Source organism: Myotis myotis, unplaced genomic scaffold, assembly GCF_014108235.1.
Source record: "Myotis myotis isolate mMyoMyo1 unplaced genomic scaffold, mMyoMyo1.p scaffold_m19_p_2, whole genome shotgun sequence".
NCBI lineage: Eukaryota > Metazoa > Chordata > Mammalia > Chiroptera > Vespertilionidae > Myotis > Myotis myotis.
In genome coordinates this window covers 33,084,036-33,106,850 of record NW_023416324.1, presented here as the reverse complement: position 1 = coordinate 33,106,850, position 22,815 = coordinate 33,084,036, and the positions used below count along the sequence as shown (strand labels likewise).

The window sequence follows — 22,815 nt, the reverse complement described above, 5'->3', positions numbered from 1 at the left end:
TCCTACAAAAGATTCTTGAGAAGGAACAGCCAGCCAGTGAAGCTAGAGGAAAACCAAATCAATATGCTATGATCAAACTAAATAAAGACAAAGGTTTGAAGGTGAACAGAGTGATCTACTGTTCCAAATGCTACTATTAAGGCATGTAAATTTAGGAGCGAGAATTGATTATAAGATTTAGCAATGTGGAAGATATCAAGGATCTTGAGAAAAGTAGTTTCAGTGAAATGATGGGGTCAATACCTGACAAGTGTAAGAGACTTGGTGTGAAGAAAGAGCAGGACCAAAGGTAGTGAAATAGGATGTCAAGGAGTATGTAAACCAGTATTAAGGTTTTACTTTTGGAGAGATAATAGGGTATTTAAATGATTGGGAATCTGCTGAAGTCAATACCTTGTGTGTCCAATTGAACAGTGGGAGCTTTTCTGTTCATGCTAATGAAGATCCATTGAAGATTTGAGATCAGGAAAATGTTGTGATAAAAACTGCTGTATTTCTTCATATCCACCTAAGTCTGCACATAGGCAGCACTGAAAAGGATTTGTTGATTAAAATTGTTTTGGTCTAAAGTATTTATTTATTTTTGGTCTAAATAATTTAAATAATTTACAAAAGGAACTTAGATTATCCCAAAAGAGAAGCCAGATGATATAAGTACCCTTTCCTTTCAAATTGTGCTTATCCTCTGTGTTCATTCTGCTATGTATGGCTTTATTGTTTCCCTTTCTCAGTGTATATGCTTTGATGCTTTATGAAATTTCAACATAAATCTCAATACTAGGATATTATTGGGCAGATTTCTCTATCAGGTCATAACTACAAACTGTCAGGGTATATCTGGCAGTTGTCTCATCTCTTCCTGTCTCTATATAATCCTTTAAAATCAGATACTGCACCATCCAATAATTCAGAGCATTTTATGGGTTTATAAATTCAGACCATTGCCAACATTTTGGAATATATGGATCTATGGATTTAAGAGATTTTTTTTCCAGATGTCACAGCATATAGACAAGTTCCATAACCTTATCATCAGTTGTCAGGAGATTTTTACTGCCTCTTTTGCCTTCTCCTTTGAGAGAGAGAAGTGTAGCCAAACTTTGTTATAAGCTTATTGTGAGAATAAAATTTTTAGGGAAGCAGGATAATGTAGTGGAAAGAGCAGTGGATTAGGAGACATGAGACCCAGACTCTACCTCCAGCTAAGCCACTGTGCTACTGATGTATTGGGTGACCTATCCTAGGGCACTTAACTTTCCTAGGTTTTAATTTTCTTATATAAAAAACAAGTAAGATTAAATAATGTATTACATTCATTTATTTAGCAGATATTCTCTGAGAGCTCATTCTGTGTGAGGCCCTATTAGGAGAGCTAATGTAAATAAGATATACTTTCTGCCTTTAAGGAACTTGTATAATAGAGGTGAAGACAGAAAAACAAACACAAATCCTATCTAATAAAGAGGGAATATGCTAATTGACCCTAACACCATTGCAAAGATGGCGGCGCCCATAGCCAATAAGGGGGGATATGCTAATTGACTGCCCCACCCTCAAAGATGGTGGTGCCCATAGCTAATAAAGAGGGAATATGCTAATTGATTGCCTCACCCTCAAAGATGGCAGCGCCCACAGCCACAAGATGGTGGCGCCCAGTCCCCTCAGACCCCCAGCTGTCCAGGGCCAGCCTGAGGCACAGTTAACCAGGGCTGGCCAGAGGCTCAGGTAGCCAGGTCTGGCCGAGGCTTGTGCTGCCAGCAGTGGCAGCAGCAGAGGTGTGATGGGGTGTAGCCTTCCCCTGATTGCCAGGTCACCTCCCGCCCCTGAGAACTCCCGGACTGTGAGAGGGGGCAGGTCAGGCTGAGGGACTTTCCCTCCAGTGCATGAATTTTCATGCACTGGGCCTCAAGTCAGTTATATAAAGAGGTATGCAAAAATGGGAGTGTAATTTAGCAGCACAGGTGAAGGGAAACTAAAGGATTGGTGTGATCAGGAGATAATTCCAAAAGGAATAACTAAGCTTAACCTGAATCATTAAAAACAATTTGGACTAGTCTGGCTGGCGTGGCTCAGTGGTTGAGCATCGACCTATGAACCACAGTTTGATTCCTGGTCAGGGCTCAGTGTGGGGCCTGTATCAGAAAGCCCATCAGTGATTCTCTCTCATCACTAATGTTCCTCTCTCTCCCGCTCCCTTCCTCTCTGAAATCAATCAATCAATATATATATATTAAAAAAAACAACACCCCCACCCCCAAACAAAGCAAAACAAAACAAAACAACCAATTTGGACTAGAAATCTATATACTGTTGATGGGAGTGTAAATTGGTCAAACACTTGTGGAAAAATACTGTAAAAGTACTATCAGAGCTAACATACTTATACCTTTTGCTCTAACAGATAATGTCAGTTTTTTTGTACCAGAAATGTATACATTTTCCAAAAAGGCATATAAAATATCCCATGTGGTACAATTTGTAGTAATCAAGCTTTGCAGATTATTCAAATGATTATAAATAGTAGAATTGATAAATTATGTTATAGTAATACCTATATTTTGGAATACCATATAGCATTGAGAACAAGTGAACTATAACTACATGCAACAACATAGAAGAATCTCACAAAAATAATGTCAAGAAAAAGGATATAGACAAAAAGAGTACCACTGTATGATCCCATTCATGTAAACTTAAAAGCAAATAAAACTAACCTATAGTATAAAAGTCAGAATGCTCATTGCCATTGGAATGTGGGTAGTGCTTGGAAAGGGGCTTTTTGTGGTTTGGTTTTTTGTTTCTTGTTCAGAGGGCTAAATATATATATATGTGCTGGTTTCTAAAAAAATTATCGAGATATGCATTTGTAATTTGTAACTTCTCTATATGTAATATTTGCGAAGGTTATTTAACTAAATGAGTGAGAGTTAGTCAAGATCATAGCAAAGAAAGGTGATTTAAATAGAAAAAAAGGAGCACAAATGAAGGGAAGCAACCTTAAAGAACATGACAATATTTTCCATTTATCACCTACCAGGTATTGTGATTCTACCATTCATTTTTCACTTATTCAATAAAAATGTTCAATGCCTACCTACTATGTGATATGAATTTCTTCAACTCATAAACATCATGAAAATAACAATAGAAATGAACTTTAGTTCTCTTCCTAAACAATTAAGTATTTTACTAATGGGGACAAGACAAAAAACAACTTTTGCTTGGCTATGACATTCTTGCAGAGACTATATTTTTAATTTCTTTATCTCACCATTACCATGGACAGAGCTCTTCTAACAGGTGTACATTAAATGTTGAATTAATGGATGGATTTGACAGCATACACAGAGATACCATAGATTTACATGATTTCCAAAGGTGTTTAGAAAATTGAAGTGAGTTTGCCTAATGATAAAATATTATTTTGCACAGCATTTTAACTTTGTAAGGTCCTTTACTTTCTAAGAAATAATGCTTCTGACATCTTTCTCCATGCGGTAGTAATGAAAAATCATTTATAAAATATTGGAAAGTAACTGGTAAAATGACCATTACATTGAACAATTTAGATTGTCCAATATATTGTATTTTAAAAAGTATTTTCTGGGAAATTAGGTAAAAAAGCAAGATTAAGTTCCAGTCTTTGGAGGTGAAGCATACTTTCTCTTTCTGCTTGAAGTCCCACATCTCCTTATTCAGATTTATTGATCTCTGTATAAAGTATTCTGTTCTGTAGTCATAGTCTTTAGTAATAACAAGAGTCTACCTCTAATATGGCTGATACCTAAAAGCTAGAATCCTAAGATGCTGACCTTTATGGACTTAATCAACATCCTTCCTTATTCTCTGGCTGGCAATTGAGTGCCAATGAGAGACACTGGCAGAAATCACAGAGTGGGAGAAGAGTAAGCTTGGAATATTAAATTCTTCTTCTCTTAAAGCTACCTTTACATTTTCCATGTTTTGGTAACTGCTCTCTCCCCATGATCCTTCATGCCTAGAGAGGCTCAAGTAATCCTCAACCTCCATGAGAGAAAGGTAACAGGTTTCTGCTATTGTTAGCGCTGGGGGTTTTCCTTATCCCTGGTTCTGTTCACACCTTTGTAAATGGTTTCTTTGTTAAACTCTCTTTGTTTATCTTGTTTGGGTTTACATCTTTTTCCAGCCAGACCTTGAACGATGTTCCAGACTAGGTTTTGGTGCGGATTTAGTTTATTTTCCATGCAGTGTTGTACCACTCCTTCTCTTTCCTCAGAACCCAACTCAAGTGTTGATGCCTCTTAAATATGGATTTTGGAGTCTGAGAAATCTGGGCCTGAATTAAAACCAACACTATACAGCTGGGTGACTTTGGGTAAATTATTACTTTTGAACTTTTATTTCCTTCTTTGTAGAATAAGGGGAAATAATACCCATTAGATTCAGTGGTGTTGGCTGTTAAATAAGATTGTTTTTGAAAGTTGCTGGCACTAAATGAGGTCTCATTAAATGTTTTTTTTTTTTTACTTTTTCCTCATTTCCTAACCAAATTTATCCTATTTTACTTTTTATTTTTTAATACCAAGCATTTATTTGCATGTTGCTTTGAATCTGTTTTCTAGCTGTTTCACTCTAAATGCCTTGACTTTCTGAATCTATGCTGAATTTCTCAGGTCAAGGGATCGTAGAGAAATGCTAAAAATAACTGAAAATTGTGTATTCTTAGAATTTATAAAAATTTATTTTGCTATTATATTTAATCCTCATAACTATTTAAAGTAAGAATATGTTATTTATCTCATAGATAAGGGAACTGAAGCATAAATTAATTACCTATATTATAGAGTTAAATAGTGGTGAAATATGACTCAAATTCAGGTTCTCAGATTTCAATTCCTTTCATTTATGTTATACTATTATGGACTTTTTTTTTTTTAATCTTGATTGTTGAGATTATTACAGATGTCCCTGTTCTTTCCCCTCATAGCTCCCCTCCATCTTGTTCCCACCCCACCCCAGGCCTTCACCACCCTATTGTCTGTGTCCATAGTTAATGCATACATGCATATTTGATCTTTGTCTAATCTCTTCCTGCACCCCCTCCACACCCTCTTCCCCCTGAGAATAACCAGTCTGCCCCATTTCCATGCCCCTGATTCTATTCCGTTCATCAGTTTATTCTGTTCATCAGATTTTTTATTCATTTGATTTTTAGATTCAATTGTTGATAGATATATATTTGTTGTCACTTTGTTGTTCTTATTTTTTTATCTTTATCTTTTTCTCCTCCTCCTCCTCCTCCTCCTTTCATCACTTCATATAATACTGGTTTGGTGGTGATGAAGTCCTTTAGTTTTTTCTTGTCTGTGAAGGTCTTTATCTGACCTTCAATTCTAAATGATAGCTTTGCTGGGTAGAGTAATCTTGGTTGTAGGTTTTTACTATCCATCACTTTGAGTATTTCTTGCCACTCTCTTCTGGCCTGCATAGTTTCTGTTGAGAAATCAGTTGACAGTTGTATGGGTACTCCCTTGTAGGTAACTAACTGTTTTTCTCTTGCTGCTTTTAAGATTCTTTCTTTGTCTTTTGCCCTTGGCATTTTAATTATGATGTGTCTTGGTGTGGTCCTCTTTGGATTCCTCTTGTTTAAGGTTCTCTGTGCTTCCTGGACCTGTAAGTCTATTTCTGTCACCAGGTAGGGGAAGTTTTCTGTCATTATTTCTTCAAATAGGTTTTCAATATCTTGCTCTCTTCCTTTGGCACCCCCATAATTTGGATTGAAGTTGTCCCAGAGACTCCTTACACTATCTTCATATTTTTGGATTCTTTTTTCTTTTTAGTCTCCTGGTTGGGTGGTTTTTGCTTCCTTATATTTCAAATCATTGATTTGATTTTCGGGATCCTGTAGTCTACTGTTGAATCCCTGTATATTATTTTTTTATTTCAGTCACTGTATGCTTAATTTCTGAGTGGTCCTTTTCTTTTTTCTTTTTCTTTTTTTTTTTTTTTTTTTTTTTTGCATTTTCACTAAGCTCCTTAAAGGTCTCACTAAGTTCCTCGGAGGTTTCTAAAAGATTTTTGAGTAACCTTATAACTGTGGTTTTGAACTCTATATCCAACAGTTTGCTTTCTTCCATTTCTTTCATTTGTGACATGTTTCTTTGTCTCTGCATTTTGGCTGCTTCCCTGTGTTTTTTTCTATGTATTGGGTAGCTGCTAAGTCTCCTTGTGTTGATAGAGTGGCCTTGTGTACTAGGTGTCCTATAGGGCCCAGTGACTCAACCTCCCCAGTCACCTGAGGTGGACACTCTTGATGCACCTCTTATGGGCTGTGTGCACAGTTTTGTTGTAGTTGAGCCTTGATTGCTATTGGTGTCACTGGGAGGAATTGATCTCCAGGCCAATTGGCTGTGGAAACCAGCTGTGACTACAGTGGAAGAGCTGCTGTGCAAGAGATACCCTTATGGAGCTGGACTTGCTTCAGTGGGGCTTTGGCACTCACTGAGTCTGCCACTTCAGTGTGTCACTTATGGATGTGAAGAGTTGTAATCTGGTATGGTCTGACACTGACCACTGGGTATACTGGTTCTTGGGTCTCCAGGGAGGTGCCAAGTCAGCCACTGCCTGGGGACATCCAGCAAGAGTGACAGAGAGATCTTCAGATTCCTCTTCTTTGTATAGGGTTTGGAAGTGCACAGACAAGGCCCAGCTGTCAAGCAAGGCAGGCTGGTGCTAGTGCCAGGTCTTGAGCCTTTTATTGATAGGTTTGGGGCTCCCTGACCCAGCTACAGCTTGCTTCACAGATTTTTAGCCTGAGAAAGGATAGTCCATTCATATGCAAAAGCCCCTGAACCCAGCTTGGGTGGGGTTATAAATTGGGTAGGGTGGGGTCTCAGGGAATCACTAGGGCATAGCAAACAGAAATGGCTGCCAGTCAGCCCTGCATCCGGGAGGTCCCAGCATGGGAACAATTGAGCACTGCAAGCACCTTAGTCTTGAAGAGAGCTGGCCCCGAGTTCCTGCGCTGATGCCAAACATTCCAGTTTCTCCCTGTACGTGTCTGGGTCCCCCAGAGCCTCACCCAGCCCTGGATCTCAGAGGAAGTGGGAGCTTGTAAATTAAGTTTATAGTGCTGGCCTTTTAAGACGAACAGCTGGGTCTCCAGCAGCCTGTGTGTCACTCAGCTCCAATCCACACTGGTTTTTATAGTTTGTAGTTCTTACCACCCATAAAGGACTTCTTTCCCCAGCTCTGGAACCCTGGGCTGGGGGTCTGGTGTGGGGCTGGAATCCTTCGCTCCTCCAGATGGCCTCCGCAGAGGTGATCTCCCTCTTGATTAAAAAAGCGGTATACCCGGGTGCCAGACCAGCCTGTTCCATGCCTCTGCACCTCCTACCAATCTTAGTGTGCTTTCTTCTTTATTTCTCTAGTTGTAGTACTTCCATTCATCCAGCTTTCCGATGGTTCTGGATGATAGTTACTCTGTGTTTTAGTTGGAATTTTGATGTGGTTGTGGGAGGTAGCAAGTACACGCATTTACCCTGTGCTGCCATCTTGGTTCTCTGTTTTGATTCTTAAATACATTATCCTTTGTTTTATATCTACTGAGTTAATATAATTTTAAGTTATTGATAAGCCTTATCTCTACTCTTTTTTCTTCTCCAACTTCCTTTTTTGTTGAGTTGGTGATTATTTTTATTTTTATCTAATCTCTCTTCATTGTTTTTATAGTTTTTATTCCTTCTCATTGACTACTACTTTTCTCCAGAAAACATAATGATAAAAATTTAAAAGGATCATAACAAATAAATACAGAATGGAAACCAACACATTTATGTTTAGTTTCTTTCAGAATTGCTCTCTGGACCTGATACAGACTTTTGGTGTAGGAAATAATATTTGTTTCTCCTTGAGTCTTGTGCATGGCTCCTATCCTTGAATGTGGAGCTCTGGTTACATATTGACCTATTCCAGATTAAGAATGTAGGAACACGTCATGAGAAGCAAAGCTGTATAGTAGATACAACAATAGCATCAGTACTACCTAGGCCTGGGCTCAGATCCTGGGTCTGCCACTTATTAGCTGTGTGGCCTTGGGCAAGTTGCAGTTGAACTTGCCTTTAAAATTCAGATTCCTTATTTGTAAAATGGTGAGGATTATAGAGGTGTGTGAGTGCTAAGAGTTACCTACTTTTCAGAGTTCTTGTGATAATTAAATGTGAGAGTTTATGTAAATAACATATTACATTATAGATTTTCAATAAATAGTAGTTTTGATTATCATTATTACCATTATTTTTATTAGAACACACACACACACAAAAATCCTATTTTTTGAATTTTTGTTCAGGCCACTAGCTGATATTTAGTGATGAATAGGATAATCACTAGATTTTGAGTTCGGCCAGGCCATTGACAAACAGACGTCAAAAGGCACAGCATCTTAGAGGTGCCCAGGGTGAAAAATCTGCCTTGTTTTTTGTTGGGCTCCCTTTATGATCCATAATGCCTTTTGCTTTGGTGGTGCCATTGACTGGGTATTTTAAGGCAATTTGTAGGATTAAGCCCGTCAGTGTACCACAGCAGGTTGAGGTCTAGATGTGTCTGGTAACAATGCAACCTTTTTCTCATGGAGTTTGAGACTTAACCTAACAACCTCTCCAGACCTTCCTTTCCCCTCCATTACAAAGAATACTAAATGCTTATAAAAAGGCTTGTTTTGGATGAAGAATTTCTGGTGCCAGTGACTTTCTAATTAATTTATTTCATGTAATTAAAACAAAAAATTCAGAATAGGGTCAGAAAATATGTAGTGAGACGAATTTTTTTTTTTTAAATATTCTGTACTTAAGAATATGAGCAGAATATTTGAATGGATAATGCTCTCCCAAACTCCATATATACATGTTGATTCCTCCCATTTTCCTTCACTAACTAGTGAACTCGAACTCCTACTCCTCTTTTAAGAACTAGCCCCTGTATACCTTTGAAGCTTTCTCATTAGACTGTAATCCCCTTGAGAGGTGGGGATACTTTTCTCATCTTTGTATCTGCTTCACTGCCTAACACTGAAGCTGGCATATAAAAGGCATTTGACAAATGAATAAGTCTAACCTAGATATTTTCAAAATATTTTTGAGGGCAGGTAGTCTCTTTCCTTTCATGTAATTCAACCACAGTGACTACTGGTTCCCATAGGACTATCCTAGAGATTGCTGGTTAAATTGGTCTTTTGTTCAAGCTGCTAGTACAGCAATAAAAGATCATGCTAAATTTTCAAAGTGCCAAGGAGTTTAGAAAAGAGAAATGTCAGCTGGTCTGAAAAAGTCAAATTAAGCGATATCTTAATGTAAAAAGACTTGACACAGTTTCTGGCACTTTTATAACCTTAGAGACGAGTGAGACCCAGCTAATCTTAGCTTTAAGGGGATCATAGTTTTGCTGTAGACCATTGATTTTCAACCTTTTTTTTTTTTATCTCATGGCACATATAAACTAATTACTAAAATTCTGTGGCACTGCCACAAATATATTTTTTTCCAGTCTGACAAAGAAAAGGTATAATTTTTATACATTCACACCGGATGGGTATTGTATTGGTTGTTGTCATTTTTTAAATTTGACAATCTAAGGGAAAAGAGGTCAGTCAGTTCCTCTCACTAAATAGTCAGGTATTGCAAGTTTTATAAATTCTTGCGGCATAATTCTTGAAAATTCCTCCTATAGACTAATGACACACTGAAAGGTAGAGTGTGTTTAACTCAGAGTATAATTAAGGGCTGAAGGTAATATAGCAGACTTATAGAAGGGAAAGTGATTATCAAAGCCAGAAAAGACTAGAAAATGCCTTGCAGAAATGTAAATCCCCAACAAAGTTTTAAATCAAGACTCATAGACACAGACAACATCATGGTGATTGCCAGAGGGAAGGGGTGGGGGTGGGGAAAGGTAGAAGAGAGTATGGGAAAATAAATGGTGATGGGAGGATACTTGACTTGGGATAATAAGCAAACAAAACAATGTACAGGTGATGTATTATATAATTATAGACCCAAAACCTGTATAATTTTATTAACCAATTTTACCCCACTATATTAAATAAAAAATAAAATTATAAAAATAAAGGATATTCAGATGGTGCTTGTAAAGGAATGTTCATGAATGTACAGGGCTCAGTTTGGGGACTATGTGACCTAACTAGCTGGAACAAATAAAGATTTTTTTTTATTATCTTAAGTTTTACATATGTCTCCTTTCCCCCCAATTACGCCCCCTCCCCCACAAACCCTTCCCATGCCGGACAAGCCCCCACTGCCTCAGTGTCTGTGTCCATTGGTTATGCTAATATGCATGCATACAAGTCCTTTGGTTGCTCTCTAACCCCCTCACCTCCTCTGCCATTTGTCTCTGGATCTATTTTTGGTCATCAAATTATGTTGATCATTATATCCCACATATGAGTGAGATATATGATATTTATCTTTCTCTGACTGGCTTATTTCACTTAGCATAATGCTCTCCAGTTCCATCCATGCTGTTGCAAATGGTAAAAGTTTCCTTCTTGCCCTACCTGGTTTGGTTCAGTGGATAGAGCATCAGCCTGTGGACTGAAGAGTCCCAGGTTCAGTTTGGTCAAGGGCACATGCCTGAGTTGCAGGCTCAATCCCCAGTGGGGGGTGTTCAGGAGGCAGCCAATCAATGATTCTCTCATCATTGATGTTTCATTCTCTCTCTCCCTCTTCCTTCCTTTCTGAAATCAATAAAAATATATTTTAAAAAAAGTTTCCTTTTTTATAGCAGCATAGTATTGCATGGTGTAGATGTACTATGGTTTTTTAATCCACTCATCTGCTGATGGGCACTTAAGTTGTTTCCAAATCTTAGCTATTGTAAATTGTGCTGCTATGAACATAGGGGTGCATATATGCTTTCTGATTGGTGTTTCTGGTTCCTTAGGATATATTCCTAGAAGTGGGATTACTGGATCAAATGGGAGTTCCATTTTTAACTTTTTTAGAAAACTCCATACTGTCTTCCACAATGGCTGCACCAGTCTGCATTCCCACCAGAAGTGTAGTAGGGCTCCTTTTTCTCCACATCCTTGGCAGCACTTGTCTTTTGTTTATTTTTTCATGATAGCCTTTCTGACAGTTGTGAGATGGTACCTCATTGTTTGATTTGCATCTCTCGGATGATTAGTGACTTTGAGCATGTTTTCATATGTTTCTTGGCATTCTTTATGCCCTCTTCGAAAAGTGTCTATTTAGGTCCTTTGCCCATTTTTTTATTGGATTGTTTATCTTTCTTTTGTTAAGTTGTATGAGTTCCCTGTTACTTTTGGATATTAAACCCTTATCTGAAATAGCACTGGAAAATATGTTCTCTCATGCAATGGGCTTTCTTGTTGTTTTGTTGATGGTTTCTTTTGCTGTGCAAAAGCTTTTTATTTTAATGTAGCCCCATTTGTTTATTTTCTCCTTAGTTTCCATTGGCCTAGGAGCTGTACTTGCCAAGATATTGCTAGGACATATGTCTGCTATTTTGCTGTCTATGGAGTCTTGTAGGATTTTTATGGTTTCCCATCTTACATTTAAGTCCGTTAGCCATTTTGAGTTTATTTTTGTGTATGGTGTAAATTGGTGATCTAGTTTCATTTTTTGCATGTATCTGACCAAACTTCCCAGCACCATTCATTGAAGAGACTGTCCTGACTCCGTTGTATGCTCTTGCCTCCTTTGTCAAATTTTAATTGAGCATAATTGCTTGGATTGATGTCTGGGTTCTCTGTTCTTTTCTATTGGTCTATATGTCTGTTCTTGTGCCCATTACCAGGCAGTTTTGAGAACAGTGGCTTGGAAATATAGCTTGCTATCTGGTATTGTTATCCCTCCAACTTTGTTCTTCTTTCTCAGGATTGCTGTGGTCATTTGGGGTACTTTTTTATTTTTTTATTCCAGATGAATTTTTGGAGAGTTTGTTCTAGATCTTTGAAATATGCCTTTGGTATTTTAATGGGGATTGCATTGAATCTATAGATTGTTTTGGGTAGTATGGACATTTTAATGATGTTGATTTTACAAATCCATGAACATGCTATGTTCTTGCATATTTTATGTCTTCCTCTATCTCTTTTTTCAATTTCCTGTAGTTTTCTGAGTACAGGTCTTTTACCTCCTTAGTTAAGTTTATTCCTAGGAATCTTAATTTTTTTGTGAGATGGTAAATGGGATTGTTTTTTTAGTTTCTCTTTCTGTGAGTTCATTATTGGTGTATAAAAAGCCATATATTTCTTGGTGTTAATTTTGTATCCTGCTACATTGCAGAATTCATTCATTAAGTGTAATAATTTTTTGATGGAGTCCTTAGAGTTTTCTAAGTATAGTATCATGTCATCTGCTAATAAGGATAGTTTTATGTCTTCTTTTCCAATTTGGATGCCTTTTATTTCTTCTTATCTGACCACTATGGCTAGCACTTCCAGTACTATATTGAACAGGAGTGGTGAAAGTGGACATACCTATCTTGTTCCTGTTCTTAGGTGAAATGGTTTTAGTTTTTGCCCATTGAGTATGATGTTGGTTGTAGGTTTGCCATATAAGGCTTTTATTATGTTGAGGCATAATCCCTCTATTCCCACTTTGCTGAGAGTCTTTATCAAGAAAGGGTGTTGGATTTTGTCAAATGCTTTTTCTACATCGATTGGTATGATTATGTGATTTCTGTTTCTCAATTTGTTTATGTGATATATCACGTTTATTGATTTGCGAATATTGTATCATCCTTGCATCACTGGAATAAATCCTACTTGGTCATTGTATATGCTCTTTCTAATGTAATGCTGGATCCGATTTGCTAGAATTTTGTTGAGAATTTTAGCATCTATGTTCATTAGGGATATTGGCCTGTAATTCTCTTTCTTTTTAATGTCTTTTTCTGGTTTTGGAATTAGGGTAATGCTGGCTTTATAGAAAGAGCTTGGAAGTGTACCTTCCACTTGAATTTTTTGGAATAGTTTGAGGAGGATAGGTTTTAGTGCTTCTTTGAATGCTTGATAGAATTTCCCTGTAAAGCAATTCAGACCAGGGCTTTTGTTTGCTATAAGATTTTTGATCACTGCTTCGATTTTTTCAGTGGTAATTGGTCTATTCAGGTTTTTTGATGCTTCCTGATTGAGTTTTGGGAGCTTGTATTTTTCTAAAAATATGTCCATTTCATCGTTTGTCCATTTTGTTGGAATAGAGTTGTTCAAAGTATTTTTTCATGATCCTTTATATTTCTGTGGGATCGGTTGTTACTTCCCCTCTTTCATTTCTGGTTTTGTTTGTTTCATTGTCATTTGTTGCCATGATGCTTTTTATGTCTTCTTTGATCTCTTTGGTAACCCAATCATTGTTTAATAGCATGCTATTTAGCCTCCAGGTGTTTTATATTTTTTCATTGTTTTATTGATTTCTAATTTTATGCCATTGTGATCTGAGAAGATGATTGATATGATTTCAATCTTCTTGAATTGGAAGAGACTTTGCCTGTGCCCCAATATGTGTTCTATCTGGAAAATGTCCCATGTGCACTTGAGAAGAACATATATTTCATGGCTTTGGGGTGAAATGTTCTGAAGATGTCAATTAATTCCATCTGATCTAGTGGGTCACTTAGGATTGATGTTTCTTTGCTGATTTTTTGTTCAGAGGATTTCTCAAGTAGTGTTATTGGGGTATTAAAGCCCTCTACTATGACTGTATTTCTGTCAATCTCTCCCTTGATATCTTCCAGAATTTTTTTTATGTATTTGGGTGCTCCTGTATTGGGTGCATATATGTTTACGAGAGTTATATCATCTTGTTGAATTGCTCCTTTAGTATTATGTGGTGGCTTTCCTTATCTCTTGTTATGGCCTTCACTTTGAGCTCTAATTTGTCAGATACAAGTATTGCTACCACAGCTTTTTTTTTCATTTCCATTCACATGAAAAACCTTTCCCATCCCTTCACCATCAGTCTGTGTGAGTCCTTTGTTCTGAGGTGGGTCTCCTGTGGACAGCAGATATATGGGTCATGTTGTCTTATCCACTCACCTACCCGATGTCTTTTGACTAGGGCATTTAATCCATTTACATTTAAAGCTATTATTGATAGGTATTTGTTTGTCACCATTTATATTCTTTATGCCTGTGTTCATTCTTCCCTTCTTATTTCTTCTTTTTACAGCAGACCCTTTAGCATTTCTTACATTGCTGGTTTGGTGGTAACAAACTCCCTTAGTCCTTTTTTGTCTGTGAAGCTCCTGATTTCACCCTCAACTTTGATTGATAGCCTGGCTGGGTACAGTGTTTTTGGATTCAGACTCTTTTTTGGGTGACTTTGTATATTTCATTCCATTCCTTTCTGGCTTGATGTGTTTCTGTTGAGAAATCAGTTGATAGTCTTATGGGAGATCCCTTGTAGGTAACTTTCTGCCTCTCTCTGGCACCCTTTAAGATTCTTACTTTGTTGTTGGTGTTTGACAATTTCATATTCTGTGTCTTGGTGTCGGTCTTTTTGGGGTTCATCTTGTTTGGGTCTCTGTGAGTTTCTTGGATTTGTGTGAGTTTTTTCTTCCCATTATCAGGGAAGCTTTCTGTCATTATTTCTTCAAACAGGTTTTCTATTCTTTGCTTGGATTCCTCTCCTTCTGGGACCCCTATTATGTGGATGTTATTTCATTTCGTGTTGTCCCAAAGTTCTTTTAGGCTGCTTTTAAGATTTTTTTTCAAGTTGCTGTTCTGTTTGTGTATTTTTTCTTACCTTGTGTTTTAGATCACTGATGCAGTCCTCTGCTTCTTCTAGTCTACTGTTTCTTTGTTTCCCCATGTTCACTCCTCTCAGGGTGTCTGGTTATGCAGCTCTCTCTCTCGTGTTGCCTCTCTCCACATGATCTTTGACCTTTTCATCCATGGATTTTCTCTCCATCTGTGTTTAATTCACCAATTCTGGGTAGGTGTTATTTGATTCAGCTGTTCCTTCTATCTGCTCTATGAGAAGGTGCTTGACCCAACCGTATATTCCGCCACCACCTTGTCTCCCCTGGACAAAGTTTTTAGACACCTGTGGCCAGGGATGCTGGCGTCTCAGTGTTTGTGGATTCGCAGCCGAGGCAGCTGATCCCTGGGCATTGTGGTTTTAGTGTCCCGGGAGGTATCCTTGGTCTACCCGGCTGAAGGTAAGGCTGGGCTTCCTATCACAGCTGCTCTCCCCTTCAAGATGGTGCAGTCTCTGTGCCAGAGCCAACCACTCCAGGAGAGATTTCAGCAGTAGTAGATACTGCCCAGCCAGGAGAGCCTGGTCTGCCAGTCCCCAACAGGTCTGTGGAATATAGCTGACCCTCACTCACAAATACAGACACTCCCCACACGTCCATGTGCTCTCCTTTTGCTCTCTCACTCACACACACTGTCTTGCAGCCTGCCATCCTGTCAGCTGCCATCTTGGATCCTCTCAAGATTTTTTTTTTACTGTTTTAAGAACACAGTAGAAAAAAGGAAATAAAAATATAAAGAACCTCAGTAATTAAAAAGTGGAATTTGAAATAAAACCAATGCTATTCATATTATTTACTTAACACCCTAAAAAATTAAATACTTAAATGTTAATCTAATAAAATATGTGTAAGACTTATATGAAGAAAACTATAAAACTTTGAATAAACAAACTTAATAATGAAGTCATGGTTAAGAAGACTCAATATTGTCAAGATGTCAGTTATTCCCAACTTGGTCTTTAGATTCTGTGCAATCACAATCAAAATCCTAGCAAGTTATTTTCTGGTTATCAACAAACTGATTTCAAAATTTAGTGAAGCAAAAGACAAAATAGCCAACACAATATCAAAGGAGAAGAACAAAATTTGGGGACTGATACTACATAACATCCAGATTTACCATACAGCTGCAATAATTAAGATAGTATGGTATTGGTAAAAGAATAAACAAATAAGACACGTGAAACAGGGTAGATCCTAGAAATCAACTCACAAATATAGTCAAAATGCAGAAAAGATAGTCTCTTCAACAAATGCTGCTGGAATAACTGCACATCTGTGTCCAAAAATGAATCTAGACATAGAACTTCCACCTTTCACAAAAATTAAATGGATCACAGGCCTAAGTATAAAACACAAAATTATAAAACTTTTAGAAGATAACATCGGAGAAAGTTTAGATGACCTTGGGTTTGGAGATGACTTTTTAGATATAATACCAAAGGCCCAACCCATGAAGGAGAAGAAAGAATTAATGAGCTGTATGGACTTCACTAACATTAACTGTTTCTGCTTTGTGAAAGACACTGTCAGGAGAATCAAAAGACAGCCACAGTTAGGGAGAAAATATTTGCAAATGGCATATCTAATAAAAGAATGTTATCCAAAATATACAAAGAACTCTTAAAACCCAACAATAAGAAACCAAACAACCCAATTAAAAAAATGGATGAAGGACCTGAACTGATATCACCAAAGAAGATATGCAGATGGCAAATAAGCATATGAAAAGATGTTCTACGTTATATGTCAAAAGAAGAATATAAATTAACACAAACATTCAATGCCACTATACACCTATTAAAATGGCTAAATTCTAGAACACTAACAACACCAAATTCTGGTGAGGATCTGCCACAATAGGGACTCTCTTTTGTTGCTGGAGGGAACACAAAGTGGTATAGCCACTTTGGACGACAGTTCAGTAATTTTCCAGAAAACTAAATGTGCTTTTTACCATAGAATACTGCAATCACACTCCTTTATATAGTGTATACCTAAATAAGTGGAAAATTTTTGTCCAAATGAAAACCTTACACAGATATTTATAGGATTTTTATTTATAACTAGAGGCCTGGTGCACGAAATTTGTGCATTGGGCGGGGGGGGGGGGGGTCGTCCCCTCAGTCCGGCCTGCACCCTCTAGCAGTCTGTGACCCCTCAGGGGATGTCCGACTGGTTGCTCTCTGCTCCTTACTGCTTAGCTCGCTGCATCTGCCCCCTGGTGTCTGGCCCGTCTCGCTCAGTCTCGATTGGCCAGACCCCAGCAGCAAGCTAATGTACCGGTCAGAGTGTCTGCCCCCTGGTGGTCACTGCACATCATAGCAAGCGGTTGAGTGGCCTTAGCATATCATTAGCGTATTATGCTTTGATTGGTTGAATGGCCAACCGGCTGACCGTACACTTTTATTATATAGGATGACCCAAACTTGGAAGCAACCAAGATGCCCTTCAGTAGGTGAATGAATAAAGTGTGATACATCTAGACAATGGAATATATGATTCAGTGCTAAATAGAAATGGGCTGTTAATTAATTACAAAACATGGAGGAAACTTAAATACATACTAGAGCCCCGGCTCATGAAATTCATGCATGGGCATGGTCCCTAGGCCTTCCCTGCCATCAGGGCCATCTTCTCCAGCTGCTTGCAACTGGCCCCTCCCCCAGCTGTCACCCACCCCTGGTTCCCTGTTTGCCATCGGGTGATAGGTGCCTGACGGCCGGGGGAAGGGACTAAGAGGTTGGCTGTTCCCACCTGCTCACTGGCCCTGCCCCTGCCACTGGTGGCCATCAGGTGATAGGAGCCTGCTGGCCAGGGAAAGGGACCAAGAGGTGGTCAGTGCACCTCATAGTGACTGGTCCAGCGGTCATTCTGATTATTCTGCCGTTAGGGTCAATTTGCATATTACCTTTTATTATATAGGATAGAGGCCTGGTGCATAGGTGGGGGCTGGCTGGCCTGGCCTGAAGGGGGCCCTGTATCTGGGGAGGGGGTCCCTACTGGGGAGGGGGGCTGGCCTGGAAGAGGGGCCAGGGGTGGTTTTCAGGCCGGCCACATCCCAGATTGGGGTGGGGGTCCCACTGGGGGCCGGGGCCAGCCTGAGTGAGGGGCTGCGGGTGGTTTGCAGGCTGGCTATGCCCTCAGCTTTGTCAGGAAGGTCATCTAGAATGACATCCAATCTATCCAGTCTAATTAGGTTATTACCCTTTTATTAGTATAGATTACTATGTGAAAGAAGCCTATCTGAAAAGGCTGCTTTTGATTTCAACTATATGACCTTCTAGAAAAGGTAAAACTATGGAGACAATAAAAAGGTCAGTGGTCACCAGCTGTTGAGTGAGGTAAGTAGAGGGATGAATAGGGAGAGCATAGAGGATTTTTAGGGCAGTGAAAATAGTCTGTATGATACTATAATGATGGATATATGTCATTATACATTTGTCCAGAGCCATAGCATGTTCAGCACTGGTGAGGGATGTTGAGAAGTGGGGAGGCGATGTGTTTGTGAGCGCTGGGTTTATATGGGAAATCTCTGTTTCTCTCAAATTTTCTATGAACCTAAACTGCTTCAAAAATGTCTATTAACACAATAATAAAATGCTTTGAAATAGAAAAAATGTAAAGGAAAACTGAGGCTTGAATTCTGGCTGAGGAGCTTGGGCTTTATCCTAAACTAGAGGCCTGGTGCATGAAAATTCATGCACTGGAGGGGGGTCTCTCAGCCCAGACTGCCCCCTCTCACAGTCCAGGAGCCCTCAGGGGCGGGAGGCGACCCGGCAATCAGGGGAAGGTGATGCCCCATCACACCTCTGCTGCTGCCACTGCTGGTAGCGCAAGCCTTGGCCGCCCTGGTAACCTGTGCCTCGGGCTGGCCCTGGGCGGCTGGGCAGCTGCCATCTGAGGCTTGCCTGCACCTTGGGCCGGCCCTGTGCGGCTAGGGGGCTGAGGGGACTGAGAGACTCCAGAGGCAGGCACACGGAGCGGCTGGGCCCTCCTGGGGGCAGGTCCAGCCTTGCCGCAAGACTGCCACCCTGGAGGGGCTGAGAGGACTGGGCACCGCCATCTTGTGGCTATGGGTGTGGCAGTCCATTAGCATATTCCCTCCTTATTGGCTGTGGGTGCCACCATCTTTGAGACTGGGGCAGTCAATTTGCATATCCCCTCCTTATTGGCTGTGGGCTCCGCCATATTTGTGATGGCATGAGAGTCAATTAGCATATTCCCTCTTTATTAGATAGGATAGCAGTCATTGAGAAACAAATCAATAAGTTGGCAAAATAAAGCTGGTTTTTGGGTTTCAGATTGGGAGAAGTTGGGGCAGCCAGACAGCAAGAATGCTGCAATTCTTCAGCCTCTCTCAAGGGCATGGTGGCTGTCAAGGATATGGAGTGTTGCCATATTAGGGAAAGTTAATAATCTTAATGACCTATTTATATGAATATCATAGAATATAATTGAAACTGTAGTTTGAAATATGGATAGGATATCAGGCTAAGGAATTTTGCATTTAACATACAGGCAGCTTTTGGGAAACAGATGAGAAGAAGAGAGTGTAAAATGGATCGGAAGGGCCAGCGACAAGAGCCCTAGCCTGGGCCTGCACAGAGCCTTCCTTGCCTGCTGTGATGCCATGAACGTGGTGGATTTACTAAGTGCAGTTAAATCTCTTTAAATGAAGGCATATAGAAAGTATATTAGGGCCCTATAGGGTAAGGAAACTTGCTTTCTGAATTTGGGAGGTGGGGCTTTTGTCTGATAAATACCTAGGCTAGAATCCTGATTCATGTTCTTATTTTTTTGTTTATATTGAATATCTCACTTTACTTCTTTGAATTTTATTTCCTGAATAATAATGGTAGTAGTAATAATAATAATAATAATACTTAATATACAGGGCTGTTATGAGAATTACATACCTTTGTAAGGAGTCTAACATTCAAATGTTTGTTCCCTTGAGAAGTGTGGGGAGCAAAGATGGAACCAGGACAGGTCTTGTCAAGGGAATATTCAAGACTGAGGCAGCTTCAGGCATATCCCTGTGACTACTACCATCCAAGCACTATTAAGAGGATAAGAGCGATCATAAATAGGACCCTGTAAATATAGATCAAAACATCCTCATTCACTGTCAAAAATAAGATCGCAGCAGCATTAAGGCATCCAGATGAAACTCACTAGCACTTATCCACAGCGAAATCTATAAAGTGCTTTCGATTGCTCGGGGGATCTTTAGATATAGCATCATTTTCTCTATCTTATGGATGACTTGGCCACTACCACTATGAATTTTTCATGATTCCCTTGACCCAGCAGCTCTTGCCTATGGAGACGGTAACACAGTATTGATTTCAGAGTTAGGCTTCTGCCTTTTTCGCGAGGACAAGATTTTTGTAGCCTAGAAACCTTGATCCACTATTACTCATTAGAGACTAGGGCAACTTTTCTTAGATCGGGAATTCAGAAGGCAAACCATTTAGCTGCTGGTGTCAAAGATAGCCCTTCTAGTGGAATTTTAACTGATCTCAGTAATGAGAGCAGCTATTATTAAAAACTTCCTAATTGAACCAGCAGAGGCAGGATTACAGAGAATGCCATGAAAACAGTAGTCTCCTTTGTTTCTCTCACAGTTAGAATGTTTTCCTTGGCATTGCTTTCTGAAAGAACCCATTAAAAATATATCAGAGGCTAAAAATAAAAGAAATGTAACAGGGAAATCCAGTTCATCTTTTAGTATTTTTTTTCTGTATAATTTTTGGGATAGTTGTCCAGGTGCTTCTTATTTTCAGTGGCCCTTGGTCATATAAGAGAAATGAAAAGACACCATGCTGTTGGTAGTTTTTATTTAAACTGCTTTTAAAAAATCAAAAAATCCATATCTCACATCCTGTGAAACGCATTCTTGGCATTGCCATGGTAACAAGACTTTTAAAAGGGAGTTAACTGAAATTTAGCTGCATATATTATTTCTTTGTGATTCATACTTCATAAAAATGCAAATGTCACACTAATACATGTTTTACCTTAATGTTTTATACCACCATTTAGTCTTAATTGATCTAATGTTTTCCTTAATTAAATTTTGTGCTTCTGTGAATGGTTTTTCTTCTCCCCTCCCCCACAATCACCATTTCTGTGGACCCATCAAACTATACATTTCAACTGGGTGACATGCAATTTAGGAAACTGTCACACAGGAGATCAATCATCCCAACCTAAGACCTCAACAAAAGATTTTTGGAAAACTAGTTGTCCTGCCTAGAAATTTAGCTTATTCTCCTACTTTGGTAGAATTTTAGTATCTCCTTTTCTGCCCTTCCCCATCCTCTCATCATTTGAGCCTGTCTCTAAGATTAAGAAACAGAATATGCTGGTGGAGAAAAAAGGCTTCACTATTCCCTAGCTTTGTGACCTGGTGTAGGTTATTTAACTAACATTTTTAACCCACAAATTTCTAATAGGTAGGCCAGAGATAAAAATAATAGTTTTATCATAGTACTTTCGTGAGGATTAAATGCAATAATGCTTTTAAAGTATTTGTCACAGTGTTTGGCACAAAATCTGTACTCAATAAACAATAGAGCTATAATTTAGATTGTAGTAATAGTAATTTTGAGGATATGGAGAAAATCTTATTTACCTTAATTATTTCACTGAAGCTTTGTATTTGTTTGGAAGATATTATTTTGTAAGCTTATTGGGATGAACAGTGAAACTCCAAGGGTGATGTATTATTATACCTGAGCAGAGATGACAAATTTGCTCTTTTTTTCTAAGGGTAAAGGGGAATAAAAGTAAACAGTGAGGGGAATGGAGGAAGGATAGCAGATTGAGCCAGTGCGATGGAAGAAGATTGTTCACCACTTGCCATGACCCATTCCAGCAACTCCCAGGTATTTTGTGTTGTTGGAAAAATCCATGAAATGGTTTGTGTAAGGAAGTATGTGTTTGTGTGTAAGAGAGAAAAGTGGTAAATGAGATGAATTTCACACTCTGATAGACAGGGACACAGTCCTTAAACTATGAAGGCACCTTGAAAATTCAAGTCTCTGAGAACTCAGAGGAGAGGCATATGGACTTAGATAGTCTGAACCTGGGAGTAGGGTGTAGGGGGAAATTTTTCCATTTTGCCTAGAACTCTAAGATATAGGCATGACTCAGCCTGCTGGAGCATCTGGATTACATAATGGTAAAGTCAGCCATTTCTTTCCCCAGCTTTATTGGGGTATAATTGAGTAGTAAAATAATATATATTTAAAGAGTACAACATGATGATTTGATATATGTATACACTGTGAAAAGATTAAAGTTCAGTTATCTTGTTTTGTGACAACATTTAAGATCTACTTTCTTAGCAGATTTCAAGTATACAATATGTATTATTAACCCTAGTTACACTGCTGTACATAACATCTCAGATCTTATTCATCCTAAAGGTTTGTACCTTTGACTAACATCTCCCTATTTCCAACACCCCTGGCCCCTAGAAACCACCATTCTACTCTCTTTTTATTTGAATTCCCACATGCCTTAAGGGACTTTGCAGTGAAGCAACTCCTTGCTAGAAAGTATTTTCCTTTTTCAGAGTCAAGTGTTTTTTTCTTCCCGAACATCTTAGTCCACAGCGGTCAGAACAGACTGTCCTTTTACTGCAGATGGACCATCTGCAGTGTCTCTTACCCTGCCGCTCCTCTCATTTCTCACTGCTTCCCACCTAGGTTCCTGTTCTCTTTACCTTTAGCTCATTCAGCAAGTAGCTGCTATGAGTAGGGGTTTGGAAATCAAATATTGGCTCTGCCACTGACTAGCTAATCTTGGAAAAATCATTTTCCTGATCTTTCTGATCCTCTGTTTCCTCATTTATAAAACGGGCAATGATTATAGCAGAAAGGGTCATTGTAAGAATTAGCTGAGTAAATGTATTTGAAACTCATGGCACAAGACCCTTATTATGCACTCAATAAAAGTTCCCTCCTTTCTCCTTAATTTGGACTTTTACAATTGCCTCCAAGCTTCTTGAGGACCTATGGTGCCACCTTT

General features: G+C 38.9%; 1 pseudogene; it reads right to left on the bottom strand.

The window, feature by feature from the left end:
* Window positions 1–14,527, bottom strand: part of LOC118675146 — a 29,856-nt pseudogene extending 15,329 nt beyond the window's left edge.
* Window positions 14,528–22,815: the final 8,288 nt, after the last annotated feature.